Raw genomic sequence first — 23,071 nt, 5'->3', positions numbered from 1 at the left:
AGAAGCAAACTCGTCCAAATGTGTGCTACTAGATGGATAGAAAGACATGACTCTGTGATGGTATTAATGGAACTGATGGATGCTGTCCTCCCTGCATTGAAAACCATTTCTTTGTGGACTGACAAGGATGTATCTTCCAAAGCCGATATGCTGAATTCTTCAGTGACCAAGCCTGCATTCCTAATTTCCCTTCACGTAATCAACAAGCTCTTCTGTGTAACAAAAACCTTAAGTGAATACCTTCAGAAGACAGATATGAATTTGGAAAAAGCACTTAACCATGTAGAAAATGTTTTAGAAGTGTTACAAGAGGTTAGTGATGCAGCAAAAGACCAGTTTAAATCTATATTCTCGACGGTTTCTACTCAGCTGTCGTCACTTGGAGAGGAAATTAGAATCCGTCGATGTGCATCTGGACAACATTCACAATTCCGCAGCAATGTTCCTGCTGATAATGCTGAGGAATATTACAGGAGGACTGTATTTTTGCCATTCCTATCTAATATGCAGTCTCAGATAAAAACAAGATTTGCTAAACATAACATTTTGACAAAATTTTTGCGTCTGATCAAGGAAGATGGGGTTGCTAGTGATTTTATAGTTCTGGCCAAGTTTTATTCTCAAGTAGATACTAATTTTTGTGTCCAAGATGAGGAATTGGTATGTGAATTTGAACTCTGGAACACATTTTGTAAAGGAAAACAGTACAAGTCAGTGTGGGAAATGTAGCCTATATTGCATGTGAATATGATTTCTATCCTCATGTGAAAGAGCTGTTGAAGATTTTATTAACATTGCCAATGTCCACAAGTACAAGTGAAAGGTCGTTTTCGACTCTTAAGAGATTAAAGTCATACCTGAGAAACACCATGGGAAATGATCGTCTAAATGGTCTTGCTTTGCTAAACATCCATCATGATATCACAGTTTCTCCACAAGATGTGGTTACTGCACTAAAGATAAAGCCAAGAAGACTGGATTTTGTTTTGTAAAAAGAAATTGAAAGAGGTATGTTTGTGTGTATATGTGTGCGTGCGTGCATTTATGTAACTTGACGTTCTTTCATTGGACCCCCCCCCCCCAAGAGAAATTCCTGGGTGTGCCCCTGGCTGAGAGTACTTCTTTCTTAAATGTGGCCACTTTACAAGTTTCCAGTCTATAAAATTGTCTCTATTACTGTTCTCTTCTGCTTGTTTTCTGGCTGAATCACGAGCTACTTTTGATGTCATTGATTCTGGTTCACGTTAACATTTTGTTTAAAAAACTTAAAATTGTTTAAACACACGTTAAAAGTGTTAAAATTTTTTAAGAAGGTTATGTACCTTAGACGGTCGTTTTGATGCCGGTTCTGTATCATCTTCAGTATCCTACGAACTACTGATGTTCCTGTTGATCTTGCATACTGCCATTTGCATTCGTCAGTTGTAGGGGTGGGGGTGAGTTGCTCCTATGGTGGGGGTGTTTGTTTGTGTGCTATGTATCATGATGTCGAATAATGTGTGGGTATTGAACTGTAATTGTGTATTAAGTATATGTTGTGGGTGTGTTATTGTATGTTTGTATATTTCGTATTGTTCTAAGATGTTTAACTGTGGACTTTTTGGTGTGATGTGTAGAATTTCCATATCTGTTTCTATATTATTGTAGTCATGATTATTGTTGATAATATGTTCTGCGTAATTTGATGTGATGTATGGTTTGGTTATATCTTTAATGTGTTCTTTATATCTTGTTTGAAAGGTTCTTCCTGTCTGTCCTATGTAAAAATGTGGGCAACTATTGCATTTTAGTTTCTAAACCCCAGTTGAATTATATTTATTTGAATGTTTGATGTGATTATTTAGATATTTCTGTGTTGTGTTATTTGTTTTGTATGCTATCTAGTATTTTAGTTTTCTGAATGAAATTGCAATTTTGTAAGTATTGGTTGTGATATGTTAATGTTATTTATTTATTCTCACGTGGTGTTTGTGTTGGTTTGTTCTGTTTTTGTTTTGACTTTTTTATTAGTGTGTCTATCATGTTAGAGTTATACCCATTGTCTTGTGCTATATATTTTATTGTGTTTATTTCTTCATAAATATGGGAAATGCGTGTTATTATTCGGTTGAGAAGCTCTTATCATCCAGTCTGCTGACCAAAAATCTGAAAGTTAGAATTTATAAAACAGTTATATTACCGATTCTTCTGCATGGTTGTGAAACTTGGACTCTCACTCTGAGAGAGGAACATAGGTTAAGGGTGTTTGAGAATAAGGTGCTAAGGAAAATATTTGGGGCTAAACGGGATGAAGTTACAGGAGAATGGAGAAAGTTACACAACACACAACTGCACGCATTGTATTCTTCACCTGACATAATTAGGAACATAAAATCGAGACGTTTGAGATGGGCAGGGCATGTAGCACGTATGGGCGAATCCAGAAATGCATATAGAGTGTTAGTTGGGAGACCGGAGGGAAAAAGACCTTTAGGGAGGCCGAGACGTAGATGGGAGGATAATATTAAAATGGATTTGAGGGAGGTGGGATATGATGATAGAGACTGGATTAATCTTGCACAGGATAGGGACCGCTGGCGGGCTTATGTGAGGGCGGCAATGAACCTTCGGGTTCCTTAAAAGCCATTTGTAAGTAAGTAAGTAAGTTTATTTCTTCAGTATTGTTGTCATTGTTCATTGGTATGTTAATTAATCTGTGTGTCTTTGTACGGAAAACTGCATGTTTATGTTGTATGGGATGGTTAGACGAATTGTGTATGTGTGTTGCAGTTGTGGTGGGCTTCCTGTATATTTTGAATTCATGTCTATTATTTGTTTTGGTTATGGTGATGTCTAAGAAATTTATAACTTGGTTACGTTCTGTTTCTATTGTATACATTAATTTGGGATGTATTTTGTTGAGTTGTTGATGTAGGTTTTCTATTTGTCTTTTGTTTCCATTATATAGGGCTATTATGTTACCTACATATCGATGCCAGTACATTATTCTCTCTGCGTGTTTGTTGTTGTCAGTGTTTAGTATGTGTGTTTGTTCTATATTATGAATGAAGATTTCAGCTAATATACTTGATATAGGTGAACCCATTGGTAATCCTTCAGTTTGTGTATAATATTTATTGTTATGTGTGAAATAATTTTGTTTTGTATTAATCTTTTTTTTAATGTTTCTTCCCTTTAGATCCCAAAGCAAGCAAAGAGCTAGTGGCATACTAGTTGGCATCAAAAGAGGAATACGGTAACTTTAACCTTCAACATTATTAAACAAATGACTGAGGAAGACAAATCTGAAGTAACGAATATCTTATGCAAATCTGGCTTTCAGGTAGAAGCTCCCTGTTGTAGAAGTGTCATTTGCAGAATTTGATAACAAATGAGTTCCATCAATTCATACCCTTCCAATTATTGCATTTATACTGGTAACGATAGAGTTATAAATTCCTAACAGTGAGTAGTTTCAATACTAATGTAGTAAAGTCACAAGAAGTATTTCCTTGATGTGCAATATTTCACGAGAATAAAATAAAATTCTCATAGTAACAGCTAAAATGCCTTGTCCATACTAGTTAAGTATTTAAAATGGAGCACGATTATGTACAGAAAAAGCACTGTTTAATAATGTAATTGAAAAAAAAATTAAAGAAACATTTGATATTATCAAAACTTCTGCATTTGTGTCTGACTTTATATTTCCTTATAATATGATTGCATAATTACTCTAGTCCAGTAAATCAGTCAGCTCTGTTACACCATTCTGTTCCTATGGGTACACAGTTGAAAAAGAAATCCACCAATGTCAGCACAAGCCAAGATGATGCACAAAAAACCATCTTGATTGTACTGCTATGTTCACCCATTTTGATTTGTTTGTGTGTCATACTCTTGCTTTATGTTTTAGTCTAAGCATTAATTTTTACTCTGTCAGATCTGTTAGTGTTGTGTTTTCCACAAATAACAAGATATAAAGTCAAGATCAAGAGGACATAATAGTACACGAGTGCAGTAGCTAAGTTGCTATTTTGGAGATTTTTAAGCCAAAAAAAAAAACTTTAGGTTCGCACATGCTTATTTGCTTTGTCATGTCTGTTACCTGTCAGATCTGTTACTCCATGTCATGTCTGTTACATCATTCAAAACAGCCTCAATTTTTTTCTAATTATCTATCATTAAAGAAATTAAAGCTGAAATATCTTCGCCTTAAGGGCAATCTACTAAGATAATTGTTACTGAAAGAATGGTTCGGAGACTTGAAAGCATATAAATGTCCTACTAATCGGTTGCTAGCCGAGGAGTAGTAGTAAGTTCAGTGGTGGGGTTGCCACCTTATAGCCTTTGGACCGGCTTTGGGACTCCGTTCCAGACTCCCAAGACAAATTCTCCACTATATACCACATGGAAGACGATCTTTGGGACGCCCCCTGAAAAGATGGACAGAGACCATAACAGGCCACTAGGCCTAATACCTGCAATGACGATGATGATGATGATGATGATGATGATGATGATGATGATGGTTTCTGTTAGTTACTGAACAAGTTATTATTTTATATTAGGTAAAAGATTTGATATTAAGATATTTAATATACTAATTGTTCATTTTTGATCTGAAGTTAGTTCTGTTACTATTCTAAGAACTATGCACTGTTTGAAGAATATCTGATATAAAAACAAAGGAATTCTATTTCTATAAAGATCCACTATCTTGTCCCATAACACTCCTGACATTTCGTCGTGCCATCAAAGATTCATCGATGCTTGTAGAGAATGCTGTAAAGCAAGGTCAGTGTACAGTGGCTGATTACTATGGCAGAGACATTGCACTATATTAATACATGCAGAATATGCACTAAATAATACTTTAATTCTGACGTTCTCAATCGTCCATTTGTTATACAAATTTCGCAAATGACCCAGAAATGTATTGTAGTTCTTGAAAACAAAGAACTGTAATTGTTCAGCTGCAACATTGGCTTCCATTATTGCAAACATATCAATGTCTTTATCTATTAGAATTTTATGTATTTTAGTTTTCTTGGCTTGATTAAGGCCCCCAGCATTCCACTGTAAGACCTTCAGCTGAGGTAGAATCATATTGTGTTTTGTCTTCTTATGTGATGCTAAAATATTCCCCGTCCGGAGATCCGAATGAGGGGACTTTTTTACCTCCGAAATATTTTACTTCGGATTGTATTTGTCATTGGAGCATGTTGGATGGTCGTTTTTTTTCTATGTTCATTAAACATAGTTCAGGGGGCACCACGAGAAGGCGACCATCATCACCCCCAGAACACCAATATAGCGCGACATATTATTTTGGCAGAAAGCTAGCCTTGTTTCATACTGAGATGTAGTGAATTGATATCTCCTCTCTTGTCCCCTTCAAGCTTCCGAGTCAAGGTCGTAGCCATGCCTTTTTAGAGGTTTAGAGACTTCTGCCACAAATCTCGCACCAAACTCTGCATCCTGGAATGACTGTCAACAGTGAAGGATGTGAGTGAAAACCAAGTCTTACGATACATCATTATTGCAAACGTATAGACCTATTGTTACTAGGTATAATAACTCAATTTTTTTGGGTCTGCTAAGAATCAAAATCTATTCATTTGAGAAAAAAAAATTCCGGCACCTGGAATCGAACCCGGAACCTCTCAGCTGTGCGCGCTGAATGCTCTTTCCATCTGACCCACACCGGGACATGATCCATGGTGACGGCCGAACTTCTCTCATTGTATTATCAATAGTCTACTACCTGCAATTAAGACATTCAAGCCATGTATGCAGGAGCGCATATTTAAATGGCTTCATGGTCATTTTCAACAACAGTTCATGAGTTACTGTTAACATTGATATATACATATATATTTTTATATGAGGTCTCGCCATCCTCATTGAATAATCAATGGCTATAAGTAGCCATCAGAGGTCTGCATCGACGTTTTCGCTCGAGCGCTAAGTAGTTCATAGCATAATCGATAGGTAGCGCACATGCATGATGGGTAAAATTGTCATGGGCGATAAATCCTCGAACGGTATAAGCCGAGCGTTAGACATTCGTTCTTGTTACAGTGATGAACTGTGTAGTAACATCAAAGATGTTTATCATTTCAAAACTTTGCAGTGTTTAACTAACCTCTCCATAGTACAATTACAAAACTTGCATTAAAATGTAATATAAATATTGTAGGTAAATGTTCTTTTTTTTTTTTTTTTTTCCACGCAGGAATGATTCTGTTTTTGCCATATCTGATAGATGTTATTGGATGTAAATGTAATTATTATAAACGGAGAACACAATCACGATAATGCAAGAACTGTATCAAGTTTTCTAGTAATAATAATAATAATAATAATAATAATAATAATCTCTAATAATTAGTGTATCAATCTTTGCGTCTGTAACAGTTGTGCAGCTTGATTATTCGTTTTATTATATTTTCTGTGATGTTATCTCTGTACTAATATTGTTATTAATCTACTGCTATATTAATAATATTTTGTAAAACGTTTCTACATTGTCGCAGTATATAGGTGGAACACTATGTATGGACCTATCAAATTATATATGTGGTAAATCAAATATTGAATAATTATGAATTAGCAATAATAACTGTATATCGAAGTTTTTCATACTATTTTATTGATAACTTCATGTTCCTGTTTTGGTACGTTCCACTGACTGTTCCATTAAACGTTTGTCATAAACGCAGAAAATAAAGCCTTATTTTTACCGTGTGAGCAAAACATATGTGTATCTTATTTGTCGCCTTCCATACAAGATAAGACATGTTGGTGAGGTGACCTTGTACTGTGCTTCTATTTATTACGAGCGTATCACGACCGATCTTACCTCACTCAAGGGTGCGACACTCGACCGAGTTCAAGCGAGCGATTTAACTCCAATGCAGCATTCTGATAGCTATACTGTAAATATCTATTAATTTGAGAAAAATTCGTTCCAGCACCTGGAATCGATTCATTGATTATTCAGTGAGGATGGCGAGACCTCATATAAGAATATATATGTACCGGTAGGCTATATGAGCCTCAAAAGCCTCTTAAGAGCTTAGTCACTGACAGATATTCCCCTTAGAATTTGTCATTTGAGCTCAGCACGTGGAACGGCCAGGCGCTACATGCCCAGCAGAGTAGGCGAACTGTCTGGTCTTGCCTAGGCTCTCTGCCCTGATCATGGAACCTGTATGTAGTTTCGAAACATTAGAAATGTTAGCTCCAGGACATAGTGCAATATCCAAATCACATTCACCGTGAAAACCTAAAAAACACATATAATTTAGGGTTATATAGAAGGTCTAACTCCAAACTTGTTAGCAGAATTTTTGTAATGTGATATTGTTTATGCATTGCCAAGTAGAGACAAATGATACTTTGGAGAAATTGCATTAATGCAATCTAAAGCATAAATGAATTCAGAACTGTGTTTTGTACATGTCGAAATGGGAATTAAATAAAACTTGGTTTAATGTAACATAGTAGCAGCAGCAGTATCTATTGCCCAGACACTTGGAAGTTCTCCATTCACCTTCTAACTTTGCAGTATAATTTAGAGTCCGAATCCAAAAAATCTGATGCCAAAGCTGGACATTTTCGTAAATGTTCTTGATTCATCAAAGAGTCTTCTAGATTACACAGGATGCATTTTGGTGAACAAAAAATTTCAATTTTAAACAGGGTGCTGCAAACAGTCATGACCAGTTAGCATCCGAAATTTTGCTACTGAATCATGTCGAAAAGAATCAGATACTTTATATATTCTTTTTCAGTAAGTAATACTGACCAAGATTTATTATTGCTGTTTTCTTAAAATTTCTTCAGAATTTTGATTTGAAATTTAATTTTAATGTAACATAACATGACTTAAAATACAGATTAGCCCAAAAAAAGTATACACTGTTTGTTTATAAATAACTTAAGAACAAATTCAGATAAAATTCTCATTTTCGGGGAAATTGTAGCTTAATGGATAGGTCGAAGAGGTGCTGTCGAGTACGCAGCACAGTCCCCAGACCTAACACCAATTTCTACATATGGGGGACCCTAAAGGATGTTGTTTATTGGGAAACGCCAGCTACACTGGATGTGCTACGAGAACAAATCAAAATTTAACGTCATGTGCAGCTATGACACTGGACACATTACAGAACTTAGTTCGTGGAGCAGTTCGGCTGCATCAATAGTGTTTGGATGCTGTTGGTGGTCATTTTGAACAATTTCATGAAAAACGAGAATTTTTTCTCAATTTGTTTCACTGTTTTAGGACCCCATCTTCTTTCATTCAGAGCAGAACTAAGTACAGATCTAATACTTTTCTTCTTAGGCATAATTGACAACTTATCCAACTAAATATAACTATAAATAAACAGAACACTACAACTATACTTATTTCACTATTTTTAGGTCTATGTAAATGTTTCTGTGTAAATGGAACACTCAGCAAACGAATATAAACCCACAACACAAAACTAAACACTCAACTAACGATTATAAATGCACAAAAAAAACCAAACAAGGCTGCAGGCCGAGTTGATAACCAGTCTACTATTGTAATATGAAGTTACGACATGTGTACCGTACAAAGTTTCATCTGCTTTGATAAAAAAATAATGTAAAATTGAATATTGTCTAAATGTAAAATTTTTATTGCCAGCTATATACATTTGCTTTGTAGGTGATCGATTCATATAGAGGGCCTTGTACGAGAAACATTTGAAGCTATATACATTTGCTTTGTAGGTGATCGATTCATATAGAGGGCCATGTACAAGAAACATTTGAAGAATGTTATTATTGTCGGTACTGTCACCATGACTATTTATAAATATAAGTGTCAATGGTATTGCATTAACAGCTGTACTGATTTATTAATTCCAACAAAATCGCGACAGAGGTATGAAGAGGAATATAAGAAGTTTTAAGAGTGTGTAAAAAAAAAGTAGAGAATATTTCTGAAAAGTTTATGCTTGAATATTGTTAAATGAAAAGTGAAAAGAAGAAATCAAGTTCTCTGTGGATTCATTATTCTATGCTGCGGTGTACGGTATCACTGAAGAAAAACGTGGACATCAATCAGTAAGTAGACACAATAATTGTTAGCTTTTTAAAGCAAAAAAGTGAATTGTGAAAATGTTACCATTAATGTGTATAACAAATAAAAAGCTTACAAGGACAAGGATCCTGCTGATCCAAAGTTGCACTCGGGCATGGGTTCAATTCCAGCTTGTGCTCATTACTGGTAGTTTTTCCGAGGTTTTCTCCAACCATAAGACGAATGCGAATGTCAGGTAATCTATGACGAACCCTCAGCCTCATCTTCCCAAATACCATCACGCTATTACCAATACAATCAATGCCAAATATCCTAGTAGTTAATACAGGGTCGTTAAATAACCAACTAAAAAAATTGCAGAGAGCAATCAGAGTAGTATAATGAAGCATTAATGGTTGAAGTGTTGATCAAAACTTTTTAGTGGTGGTGGTAGCATTATGTGTAAGAAAAGTAAATAGTTGGTGTACTATGGTTGATGTTTAAGAAAGTGCGAAGTTAATACAGTGCTAATAGTACCTCCATCCATGCCAACAACTCTGCTACAGAAAAGAATAATAAAGTTATGCCTTAATAAACTCTTGATAACCCTTCAGAACTGTTGTATTCAGGATTTAAAGTATTTGACTTCCATCAAATTTATAACAATGTATTATTGAATTTCGTACATAAAAACCGAAATATATTTAATTTATATTCACATAAATCAGTGATGTCAATTGATGCCCATAGGAGCAAGCGCGTGCTTTAGAGCTCAGGAGAACCTGTTCAGGGATGGTCAGCACTGATTCAATAGATAAAGGGAAGAGAACTTATTAAAACTGTATCCATGTTAAATTTTAGATTTGTCTGGAAGTATTGCATTATAAGAATGTAAGTTTTAATTTTAATGTTCATTTTTCACAAGTTTGATTTTTTTGTTCAAAAGAAATATTTTCTCAACTTTCTTTATAGACAAGTGAAATTTTCAGATACAGGCCTATTTATTTAGTAGCCTTACAGAATGTTTTCGTTAATTTAATATACCGTAAATGCATATTACTGAAGATAGTGTATTGAAAGTTTTGAAAATATTCGCATGGAAATGAATGACTAACAAAGCAACTACTGTTACATCATAAGCAAAAGATACATCCCCATGTGTTGTAAAAATGTCAGCTCTATAGCTTCAGCACATTTCGAGAAAATAATTTAATATTCTGATGATAGGAAGTTGCTCACCAATATCACCTTAAAAGCATAATGTGATAAGAGTTTTGTTATGGAATATTAGTTACACTTAAAACATATACAGCACCTAGGTAACTTTGCTGTGTACTGTAATATTTTCTTGATTAGTTGATTGATTATTTTTATAGGGCTAAAGGTATCATCAATATCAATTACAACTTGTCATGTCATACTCAATCTCTTTTTTTGGGATATTTAGTACAGTATAGTTGTACTACTATGGAATTTGTGTGAATATTCCTTCTTAACTCTTAATTATGTTATTAACATTTAAAAACAACTGCAATATTAAGAAATTGGTATTAGTACTTTTGTTTTACAGACAATATAGATAATATCAAACAGAAAGAAGCCATATAAAAATAACGACATAAAAGTCACGTTCCGTTTGAAGTTTGTGCACCACTGTTTTCTTAATCCTACAGGCTGCTTACTCATATACACAACCCTTCCTCTTTCCATACTTAGCACTTGATGCCCGCGCACGACGTCAAGGTCAGAAAAATGCGCTTGCTTTGACATCACTGACATAAATATAAAACCAAAAGATCAGAAAACATATATTATGCTTAACAGAACCTAAATGTATCATAACTGTAGCATATAATCACAGTAGCAATTTCGGTGCAAGGCTTTATAACATGATAACTTAATAGCTAAATTCCCAAATATACACTATCTACCAAAAAGTAATTGGGCACTATTTTTGCCCCTTTAGAACCTCGTGGTACCACCTCTTGTTGCTATAACAGCAGCCACCCTTTCAGGCATGTTTTCCACTAGTTTGTGTGGGATATCCACTGGAATGCGTCGCCATTCCTCTTGCAATATGGCACTCAGTTGGACAATGGAAGTTGGCCGAATTTCCCGAAACCTCAATCGCCGGTCCAATTCGTCTTAAAGGTGCTCAATGTGATTGAGATCAGGACTCTGTGCAGGCCAGTTCAACTGGTCACCTTATTGTCTGCATACCACTGCACACTAGAAACATGACTTCTAGCAATTACTTTTTGGTAGATAGTGTACAATTTACTAATGCTCCTTATTTTAAAAAATCAATTAAAAATTCCTGTCAAGAGAGAAAATTTAAAGTTCAATTATTCTGATATGTTTTTCTTCTTCTTTTTTCTTTTTCTTTTTTCTTTTTCTTTTTTTACTTTTTACTCTGTTATTTAATAAAATATCTTAACATTATGTGGAATGCCCTCTGAGCACGAGTACGTAACTTACTCTTTCTGGGGATGCTAGAATGTTTTTATATAAAAAAGCAATATGTATCTTTGTTCTACGAGGGCTATTCGTAAAGTAGCCATTAATTTTTTACAAACCTGTGAATGACGTTACAGAATTGGGTTACAATACGTTTGAAATTGTACACTCTAATTTATTTTTCCACACATTTTCCAGTGACATTGAGACACTTGTCGTAGCATTTGACGAGCTTTGAAATTCCACAATCGTAGAATTCGGCCAACCTACGACGCTGATTCTCAACTCTTCGTCATTGTCAAAGCACTTCGAGCCAAGTCACGTCTTCATGTGCATGAAGAGATGGTAATCGCTAGGTACCAAATGTGGGCTATAGGGAGGGCGATCCAATACTTCCCAGTTGAACTTTCGGAGTTTGGTCACAGTACGACGCGCTGTATATGGCCGGGTGTTGTCATGCAGGAAAATCACCCCAGAGCTCAACATTTGTTTTAAATGGCGCTTTTCAAGTTTGTTAGTGTGTTACAGTAACGCTCAGCATTAATTGTGGCATTCCTCTCCAAGAACTCCACTAGCAAAATTCCTTTTCTGTCCCAGAAGACAGTTGCCACAAGTTTCCTCGTGGAAAGTGTTTGACGACACTTTGTGGAATTTTTCAGGGAGTGAGTATGGCCCCACTGCATTGATTGAAGCTTTGTTTCTGCATTCACATACCGCACCCAAGTCTCATCTCCTTTCATAATCTGATCGAGAAAAGCATCACCTTCTCTTTCGTAATGCTCAAGAAAGGACAGTGCTGCTCCCATCGGCTGAGCCTTTTGTTCCTCAGAAAGGAGTTTAGGAACCCATCTGGCAGAAAGTTTCCAGCAGCCCAAATCTTCGGTAATCACTTTGTACACAAGAGTACGACTAATCTGTGGAAAATCCTCACTAAGCTCTGACATGGTAAACCTGCGGTTTACTCTAACCTTTTTGTCAACCAAACAAATCAGATCTGCATTCACGATACTCGGTCGAGGTTCTCTCTTCATCATGGACATTGGTTCGCCCATTTTTGAACATATGGCACCATCCAATTTTTAACAGTCTCCCGACTTCCGCATTTCTCTTCTCATCAAACTTTTTCCTACCTTATTTTTGCATAATGTAAAAATTAATTGAAACATTTAATTTTTACGTGGTTGAAGGTGATTTATATGATGGATTCTCTTGTTCCAGAGATGCCCTGGAATGTGCAGCTAAGCTTATACAAAGAGTGTTTTCTGTTATGAACATTAAGTAAACAGATATATACATACATTCGTATATATGGTCTCGCATCCACATTGAATAATCAAGACTACTATTTTTTGTTAGTAGTCAACATGTAGATACCTATTAATTTTGAGAAAAATTCGTTCCAGCACCGGGAATCGAACCCAGGACGTCTCAACTCTGCGTGCTGAGTGCTCTTTCCAACTGAGCTATGCTGGGACACGATGCACGGTGCCAGCCGAACTCTCCTCATTATATCATCAATGGCCTACTACCTGCAATTTAGACATATACCGGTAAGTCATATATGCAGGAGCACATATTTAAATGACTTTATGGCCAATTTTAACAAGCTTGTTAACATTGATATATACCTATACTCACATATGAAGTCTCGCAATCCTCAGATGTTCGAAAAAGGAGCGCGACACTTTAATCAAATCAGAACTGCAAATCACAGTCAACTTCAATTACTCATGTAGGAAATTTTTACAATTTGTTTGAAACTATTACACTAGATAAAATATCTCAAAATACTTTAATTTAAGCCTAACTGCCAAAATGTACAATAAAATTGTTTTTAGTGCTGCTAACTGAATTTAATAATTTTTCAATTTTTTATGTGAAATATTGTAGACCACTTAGTCTCCCATATTTTCTTCAAAAATAGTTGGCAACCCTAGCACCAACACTATTTCTACCCAAGTCTGAAATCAGAGTGAAAAGTCCATGTGCTTGTGTAATACTCATACATGTTTTCCATCTATTAGGAATATTCACAGTTTGCTGTATCTTCAAATGATTCTTTGGACATTCTGTAATATTCTGTGAATTTGTCTGGATGCTGTTCTAACTCCACCAATAAAACACTACAAGCACCATGATTTTCAACGTTTTGAACCAATGAATCCGAAACCTATGCCTTTATCTTCGCATTCTTATTATTGACAATAGCAGAAGATCTCCATCTGATGACTCCACACTGAATGACTCACTAGATCAAATAACATGGCGTTATGTGTCACGCTCCATGTGCCATGCATCATGTTTCTTGCATCATCCGGTGTGTTAACATGCAGGGTCGAATCTAGCTACTTGACGCCTCTAGGCAGAGAAAAATATTTCTGCCCCTTATTTCGCCCTATATGCGTCATTTGGATCAAATGAAATAATTGATTCTGCGTCATTATTACTGTTTCTAATATCAGAAACGCCTGACTAAAATGAACCACACGCTGCACTATTTTCGGTAACTGCTGTTCACCACATTATTACACTCTGATGTACCTGGACTCGAACTGGAACAAGCTGGCTATGTTTGTTTTTTAAATAACACATATTTTTGCACTTTTTCTCACCATTTCCTCTCTTTTTATTGCCTTGTCTTTCTCGAGTTTCCGGTATTGTTGTTTAGTCAACTGTCCGAAGACAGGTCTGGAACCCACAAGTGACACCATCAAGGCATCACTCATAAGGCAACTAGGCCAGGAGATAATGGGGTAGGGTGACCAGTTCCTTTCCCCCTCCATTGCATACATCGCTGACTAGCTACATATTACATTAATCAGATTTTAGATGCAGTTCATCCTCTGATACATATCATCAAGTGAGATGTACTGTCTGGTAATAGATTTACATATCAGCCATAACCTCAATAAGAGGTGTTTCTAGTATTGAGAACCACTGAGATTTTTCCGACTTTCACTCATTATAATGAATATTAAAATATAAATCACCTAGGTACAAAACAACTGCACCCTTTACCGTTTGAAATTAAACTGAACTCCCAAGCGTCCGGCTGATACAATGACTGGCGGTATTTTCTTTGAATTTAAGTCTGAATGGGGATTACTGAGTGTTGATACTAGCTACTCTTATGACAGAGTTAGCGGCGTTCTCATCAGTTCATCACAAAGCTTGTGATTGCGAGCAACGAGATTTGCCTTCCTAACATATCATAATATAATACCATAAGTTCTTTAATGTTATTATGTGACACTCTCACAGTGAGAGGGCATAACACTTTTTCTGTGCGTTTTCTGACCATTAGTTAATGGAGAAAATGATGTTAAAAGATAGAGAGAAAGACTCTGCGCTACACTACTACATTTCCAGAAAACTTTAATTTTTCTCTCTGAGTAAAGAACACGTCTGCTTGTCATGTGGTTCTGAAAATGGGTATATTTCCTGCTTTTGTTGTGTTTATTTAATTTGTGGGATAACGTAATAGTGTATTTGTGTATTACGCTGTGCTAAGTAGGCCTCCTTGAACTTATATTTTTGTAGTGAGTTATAGCGAGGCAATTACCACTTTGGCATCTGCCGAGTGCACAGGTAATGTGTCAGAAGTCTACAGATAGGTGTTCTTATTTTCTACCAATATATAAAAGGTTAAGTAACACCATAAAACACTATTTTTAAAAATGAAGAGAGCCTGAAAATTCATATCCACATCTTGCCAATTGGACGTACTTGATGCTAGAAAAATTTGAGCTTTAATTGAGTGTAATCAGTGCAGTGCTTGACAAGGTCAGGAGAATTGAAGGAACTCTCTTAATATGGTAACAGGCATTGTGATGGATGAACATTACAGTACAATGTTGAGAACAATGTATACGGTAAACTGTAGAAAGAACTGTTTATAATAGCATTTGGACTTTGCTCTGTGTTATGGATGAACATTGCTACATCTTTTAGCTAAAAATTTCCCGAAGATCTGGCATTCATCCTCTTCATGTTGCCTTGCTGCAGATGCCATCAGAATTTCAAATATGCCATATTGAGCCTCTATTCCTCGATTCTTCGCTTTTTAGACATGAAGGGCGGATATAAGGCGTATTGTCTTTATTATTGTTGTTCTTTCTGTTTCTTTTTTAGAAGTAATGGAAACCAGGAAAGTTCGAGGGGTCCACTCTGTATTATTCTATCTGTGGCATTTGAAGAGTCAACTTAAAAAAAAAAAAACTTTTATTCATTTGGAACAACTGGATAATGCATACCATACAGCAGTGCCAAATATGCTCGCCATTGGGGCTCATGACAGGAAGAACTTGGCTCTGAGATCAAACTGCGCATGCACAGACTTCTCTTGTAGTGTCACCGTGATCCTTATCTGGATTTATTTTCGCGTGTACATTCCTAATCAAATGAAGTTCCCTTTGTACTCCAGTTACACATCTTGTATATACGAAGATTAGGTTTGGTTAGTTTAGGTTTTTATTAACCCATTAACGCCCAAATTATTTTTATAAAAAAAAAAAACGAAAATAATATATCTATTTCATAAATTTCATCCATAAGATGCCAAGAATATGTTTTGTTTATTCTGCCGTGCACCAAGTAGCTGAAAATCACCCGGTCTATAAATAGACCGCTGGGCACTTATGATATCTGCGTATTCATTTGCAATAAAGTAAATATATTTTTTTGTGTATTTAATGTAGTATAACCAGAAACATTTACACCAATATAAATAAATTTATTTATGACATTTTAGTATTTAATGCAACAATACAATGCTGCAGCAATAATGAAACACATTTATTTTAGTAATGTCTGTCTTTACCGAGTGTGGTAAGGCTCAAAGCATTTTTGACAGAGGGTTTAATCACACTTCTTGCGGAATGTTACTGGTCTGCATTTACACCATTCCATCTGGCAGTGTTTCTGAGAGGGTCGTTTTGCCATGAAATGACCTCTACTATCTATCCTCATACCAAATTTCACTCATCGAGGTGATGGAATAGGGCACTCCATTCTCTTGCAGTTCGAAAACATCTAGAGATATTGAATTCAAGTAGGTCCAGGGAGTCTCGTCCATGTATTTCTCTGTAGACAATCCAACCATTTACTATAGCCATATCCAGCATTCTGACAAAGAGATCTCAGTACCACTTTTTTCCATGAATTGAAGTGGCATATTTCCCTGCTAACCAATCATGATGGTCCACTCCACCCATGTACTTACCGTATTTCTTGAGATTTTTCCGGAGTTTTCTCTCAACCCAATATAAGCAAATGCTGGGTAACTTTCGGTGCTGGACCCCGGACTCATTTCACTGGCATTATTATCTTCATCTCAAACAGACGCTAAATAACCTAAGATGTTGATAAAGTGTCATAAAATAACCTACTAAAAAAATATGACCTGTTGTTGCTGCACACTTATATTCTGTCTTATATTTCTGTCCCACCTGCTTGCAGAAGCCCCTACATCAAAGTTTGATCCTACAGGTACACATCTGTTGTCATCCCACTTCACGAACAGAATTTCACTATTAGTGTCAAATGTATAATCGCAGGACTCTCGTACTGCATTCTGTAGTAATTTCGTATCCTGAAGAGTAAAGGCATCCATTCTGTTTTCTCTCACAGTTTCTGTAATCCGGAAACCAAGATCCTGAAGGTGGAGCAAAAGGTCTCTACTTATAAAAAAAATTATCAAATTATGTGTCGTGAGCATGAGGATGTACAATGCAATCGAGCACATTCAGCACAACTCTGCTGCCTAAGACAAAGTCGTGCCTATTATTGACGTCATTTCAGCTGTGTCCTTACCAGAGATTTTTTACACAGGGAATAGAAAACCTCAATGTGATGTTGGCCACAGAAGAAATTAGTCAAAAGTGATACCATCTGACATAATATTACGAAAGAAAACGAAGCAATATGTCGTAAAAAAGTAAATCCTTGGTGCTACAGCCCATGAAGGGCTAAGACCGACCAGCCGGCTACTGACCTCACGTCCACGTGCCGAAGCAGAGGTGGACGATCATCCAATCAGAATAGAAGTATCGTGTGGTTAGCACAATGATCCTCCCAGCCGTTGTAGCTAGTTTGTGAAACCGGATTTTTGCTACCTATCATAGCTCCGTAAGTGCATCACGATGCTGGGTGGGCACTGGTCCCATACACTGGCCGAAATTTCCTGACAAAATTTCTTCCCCCATGAGGACTCGAACCACGTTCATTCCGTAACGCGAGTCCTACACAGGATGCCTTAGACCATGATGCCACAGCACAGGACAGCAATATATCGTACCATCACAATATTGAATTTTTTTCTGTTTACTGTTATAATATGTTGGTGAAAATAGGATGCATGGTCTTCTTTATTGGTCGAGAAATATTATTGCATATTTTATAGACCTCTGTACTTAGAAGAAAGAAGGAATATATCCATTGTTCAAAAATGTATACACTGCAGACGTACACCGTATCACATTTATTTCCAATTTAGGGCATACAATAACATGTTCTGGGGATCGAATAGGTGCTAATCATCTTTCAGATGCTAATCTACTTGCAATAGCACAGTCCTACTGCCGACAGTCACTTGCTGATATCAACCGTTGTGGTACAGAATGCAATGACACACCTTTCTCCACTGTTATTTTCACGTGATATCATAAGTGCCCAGCGGTCTATTTATAGACCGCAGCCGTTTCAGTTCATATTGCTCCAATCATTTTACATAAATTTGTGTTTTTCTTTTGTGATGCAATAGTAATAACCTTGGCACTACTAAATCACATATCAATAACAATATCGACACATTATAATACGGAAAATTAATTATATTCCTTACACAGTGCGACATTATTTTATACCTAAATAATTCGAACTAAGATACCTTAATGAATTCTTATTTTTGAAGGAGGATAAAATGATGGCAAGTTTAGTTAACATCTTACATGATATATTTATGATGATCATTAATATTGAATCAGTGGGGCGCCAATAAAAAAATCTAATGTAGTCGAGTGTGCAAGGGTCAATAAATAGACCATTGGGCGTTAATGGATTAATCAAGTCCGCGCATGCGTAGTTTGATCTCAAAGTAAGTTCTTTCTGTCGTGAGCTGCATGTGTCATTAGTGACCAGACCATACTAAGCCATGTGAAACAAAAGAGAATCGAAATGTTGCTAGTAAAATTGGTGATGATATTCTTTAACACTAAATCCCTGCACTTTTAAGTGCAAGATCTATGGAGTATAATGACGACTTTTTTAATACACTAAAAGAAGATATCATAACACTTTAACACGGCGAAATTAATGAGAAATATGATGTGGTCCAGGGAATATCGTTCAAATCAACAGTGTGTGTAACTGACATTAATACATTATCTCCTCGTCAAACCCCAGCCAACCTTATCACTGGCAAAGTGTGTAATTAACACTAATGTACTTATCTCCTTATCTAAACTTGTTGCTACAGTCAATTTTATATCATGGAGTGCAGTTTGGTGGTTCCTTTGAACACCCCCTTACAGATTTATGACTTTCTACACAAACACCTCTGACCAGTCCATCGCCCCAACATTGCAAAGTTGCCACAATCTTGGCGACCTTCGAAATGAGAGGATTAGTGGCCGTCATCCTCATCTGGACACCACGTGTTTTGAAAAAAAAAAGCAACGTAATATCACGAGCTTACCGCTCAATGAATACTACAGAATACACTCTCAATTATACTTTCATGTTAACTGATGGGATTCTTGGAATTCAGAAAATCTTTGGCAACTCTGCCTCCACGTGGATTTGACAGGATCCTGTCAATTCTTCTGAACGAGGGTTGTGATTGGTTACTAACAGGCAAAGACAAGATTTTCATCACAGTAAGAACACATTTATTTATGACAACCAATTAGTAGGGGGCAGAAGAAGGTCTGTTGGCAAAGTCCTTTCTACGAAACTGCACTCCATGGACTATAATAGTGAAGCTCTCTCTCAGCAATGTTGAGAATGAGGGAATGAATGAGAAAAAAATAAATTTCTCCTCGTAATGACGTCATGCCCTTATGTTGGCAACATTGTATACTTGATTATCATTGCAATGCCACGTTGAAAGCTGCGGTACCTAATTCTCCAGTTTAGTGATTTATTTTTTTCTGTGGTGCTTTAAAATTATTCAATCCGTTATTTGAGAAATTACACATGTTCCTTTCTGCTAGTTTTGAGAAAAGTGAATAAAACTGTCAGCTATATATGATTTGCAATATTCTTGACATTCTTAAGAAACTTACCTTGTAATATGAAGGCGCAAAGGGGCGCGAAATGTCCAGTGCATGTGTGATTTCTCAAATGAAATATTAGTAGCAAAAAAATCTGTATATTTTGCTTTAAGTACAATACAGTGTTGTTAAATTACATTTATATGTCATAATTGAATTATATATTTTAAATTTTCCTTTACAATGCAAAAATGAAAGGCAAAATTGTATACTTTTTGTAGCTACAAACATTCATATATTAAAGCTCTTCAGGTGCTGTAAAATATTTTGATTTCATGCTCATTGGGAAAATACTTTGTAACTTTTTTACATCATTTCCAACACAACATATTTTACATTATCATATGAATAATTTTGCAACCAGCATACATGTGCTTTCCTTTGTCATTATCCCAGTGAATGTACGCATGTTACTTTAATTTACTGTACATTATGTTATCTCAAAACCCGAAATCCATCAAAACCAGTTTCAAATAGGCCTGTAAAGACTAGTTTAAGCAAACAAAGGCATAAACAAAAAGCGTATATGCAAAGCGAGTTTTCGTAAGGTCTAGCCCAGCTCTGGGCACAACAGGGAATTGGATCGGAACTCTGAAACCCCCACCCATGTCTTTTTCGCTTACACTGCCTTATAAACAAACACACAATAGGCTCTATGCATCGTGATGGATTGCAGGTAACCAGCGAGAGCTGAAAGTTTGTAAAAACTATGATGCCTGCCTTATACAATCTGTCACTCAGCAATGCTTACCTTCCTGTCTACTCGTCTCAGCCAGGGAAGGTGGAGTGGGGAGTTAAGGGGAAATCGGCAGTGACTCGATTGAGTTACTAGTTGCTATTCGACAGGAGTAGGCTATGTGCCGGCACCATATTTCCCCTTCTCCCTTCCTCTTCATTATCATCCTCACCCATTCCCTACACTACACTTACACGAACACTTACACATACACTCACCCTAGTACACGACATAACTCTTCACATGATACACATCATGTACAGCGTGGTCTGCCGAAGTGGTGTACAATTGAAAATGGATCATAGTCCTGCCATCTATCCGATATATGCGGAATCTGAATCACGCAAGTGCACAGTGGGCCAGACTGAATAAAAAATGGGACAAAATTGAAAAAATGAACTTTTTTTTACAATACTTTTGACAGTGTATACTCATAGTAGGGATCCTGGTGAGCACTAAACTCATTCGTCTGGCTGTATGATCTAACAGACTCTGTAACTTCACTTCTGCACTTATTTCTGTCAGAGTAATATCACATGGATAGCAATGCAGCTTTGCTTCTCGAACTTCATTGTACGCTGGATATAAATCTACATTTCTACATTTTCTTGTAGTCTCAATAAAGTGTACTGGTACTTAGATAATTTCGTACCCATTATGAGGGCTAAAACGTCATCACCACTATATTTTGCAACATTTTTTGCAGGAACCACTATGCTCGTTATATGCAGTTGGAATTTTTGCCACACGGGTTGGTGTACTTACAGCATTTTCCATTAGTTTAGCTGCTTCTCTTTACCAGAAGCCTTCATACTTATCCGAGTAGCAAGAACAAGCGCAGCAGGATCAGCAGCTTCTCTGAGATGTTCAGTTTTCCTCCTCTTGGTCTTCTTAGATGATTCAGAGAACAATTTTCTTGGATGAGCAGAATGACTATACAACTATGAACATCCAGCCACATGTTCAACATGAAATTTATTACAGGGGGCAGGTTAAATTCTTGATCCAGTGAACTGCCAATTTTTCTTCCTATTTATTTTTCATTCTGTAGCAATACTGCTATCTTTTATTCTAATTACTGCAGAATGAACTATTTTTTTTCTTTAGTTCTGAAGAAAAATCTTGTTGACAATTTTCACGTTATCCTAATTATGAAATAACAAACTCATGAACAGCTGTCTTATCATTATTATTTGCAGCAAGGCTTCCATGATTTTACAGTGTAAAAAACAGCAGTGGAATAGTAATTAATACGAGAGGGATCCAGGAAATAACGACCGTTTTGTTGTAATAATTAAAAAAATATATATTTATTTGAAAAAACAAAGTCTGTTACATAACTGAAGCTTCCTTTACTTCTCTACATAATCACCACCTACATTTAAACATTTGTCGTATCTGTTCACTAGCTTTAGAATTCCTGTGTTATACTCCTCTGCCACCAGTTCATTAAGCCAGGTGTTCACTGTCTTCTTCAACTCTTCATCACTTCCAAAACGCGTACCACCCAGAAAGTCTTTCAGCTTAGTGAAAAGGTGAAAATCGCTAGGAGCAAGGTCTGGACTATAGGGCAGATGATCAAAGATTTCCCAACCGAATTGATCCAGCAATTCTCGAGTTGAAGCAGCAGTGTGCGGGCGGGCGTTGTCGTGAAGAAGCACAACTCCTCTCGAAAGCATTCCTCGCCTCTTGTTTTGGATGGCTCGCAGTAGTTTTCGTAAAGTCTCACAATAACGATTTGCATTCATCGTAGTGCCTTTTGGCATGAAATCCAGCAAAAGAACACCTTTGCGATCCCAAAAGACAGTAGCCATGACTTTTTGTGTTGAGAGCGTCTGTTTGAATTTTTTCGGTTTCTTGGGTGATGAGGGATGATGCCATTGACGTGATTGGCGCTTGGTCTCTGGGGTGTTGTCAGACACCCAGGTCTCATCACCAGTCACAATTTGATCAAGAAAGGCGTCTCCATCTGTGTGATATCGCATCAAGAATGTCAATGCTGAGGCCATTCTCTGAGTTTTGTGTTGGTCACTCAGTTGCTGTGGAACCCATCGTGCACAGATTTTGTGGTAGCCAAGATGTTGTGACACAATTTCACCAAGCAAAGAACGAGAAATGTCAGGAAAGGCAATATGCAATTCGTCGAGTGATGTGCGCCTGTCTTGCAAGATTCTGTCGTTCACTTTAGTCTTCAGATCTTCTGTGATGAGTGATGGGCGTCCGGGTCGAGTTTCATCGTGGACATTTGTTCGCCCATTGTTGAACATTTCGCAACATTTTCTCACATTTCTTTCACTCATTACAGTATCACCATACACTTCTTTCAATTGCCGGTAAATTTCTGCAGGTTTCAAATGTCGGGCATGCAAAAATCTCAAATGTCGGGCATGCAAAAATCGAATCACACTCCTCACCTCACAGTCGGCGGGATTATCAATCGCGTCGTTCATTTTGAAGTAACACAAAATGCACAATGGCGACTTGTTGCAACCAGTACTCACAACATTATGAGAACACATGTTAAGGAAGCCAATTGACCTTCAAACAAGGAAGGGGAGTCAGCTGCGC

General features: G+C 36.7%; 1 protein-coding gene across 4 annotated transcripts in view; it reads left to right on the top strand.

The window, feature by feature from the left end:
* Nucleotides 1–20,030, top strand: part of LOC138710132 (nucleolar protein 12-like) — a 717,371-nt gene extending 697,341 nt beyond the window's left edge. For 2 of the 4 annotated variants that reach the window (XM_069840768.1, XM_069840767.1), the window contains one exon: nucleotides 3,179–4,015. The gene's annotated coding sequence lies outside the window, so the exon portion shown is untranslated. Of the gene's footprint in view, nucleotides 1–3,178; nucleotides 4,016–12,900; nucleotides 13,048–15,628 lie in introns of those variants that run through there. The other 2 variants (XM_069840766.1, XM_069840765.1) reach the window with 2 other exon arrangements.
* Nucleotides 20,031–23,071: the final 3,041 nt, after the last annotated feature.

The sequence above is a fragment of the Periplaneta americana genome, chromosome 12 (genome assembly GCF_040183065.1).
Source record: "Periplaneta americana isolate PAMFEO1 chromosome 12, P.americana_PAMFEO1_priV1, whole genome shotgun sequence".
Classification (NCBI taxonomy): Eukaryota; Metazoa; Arthropoda; class Insecta; order Blattodea; family Blattidae; genus Periplaneta; species Periplaneta americana.
This window is presented reverse-complemented; position numbering and strand designations above follow the sequence as displayed.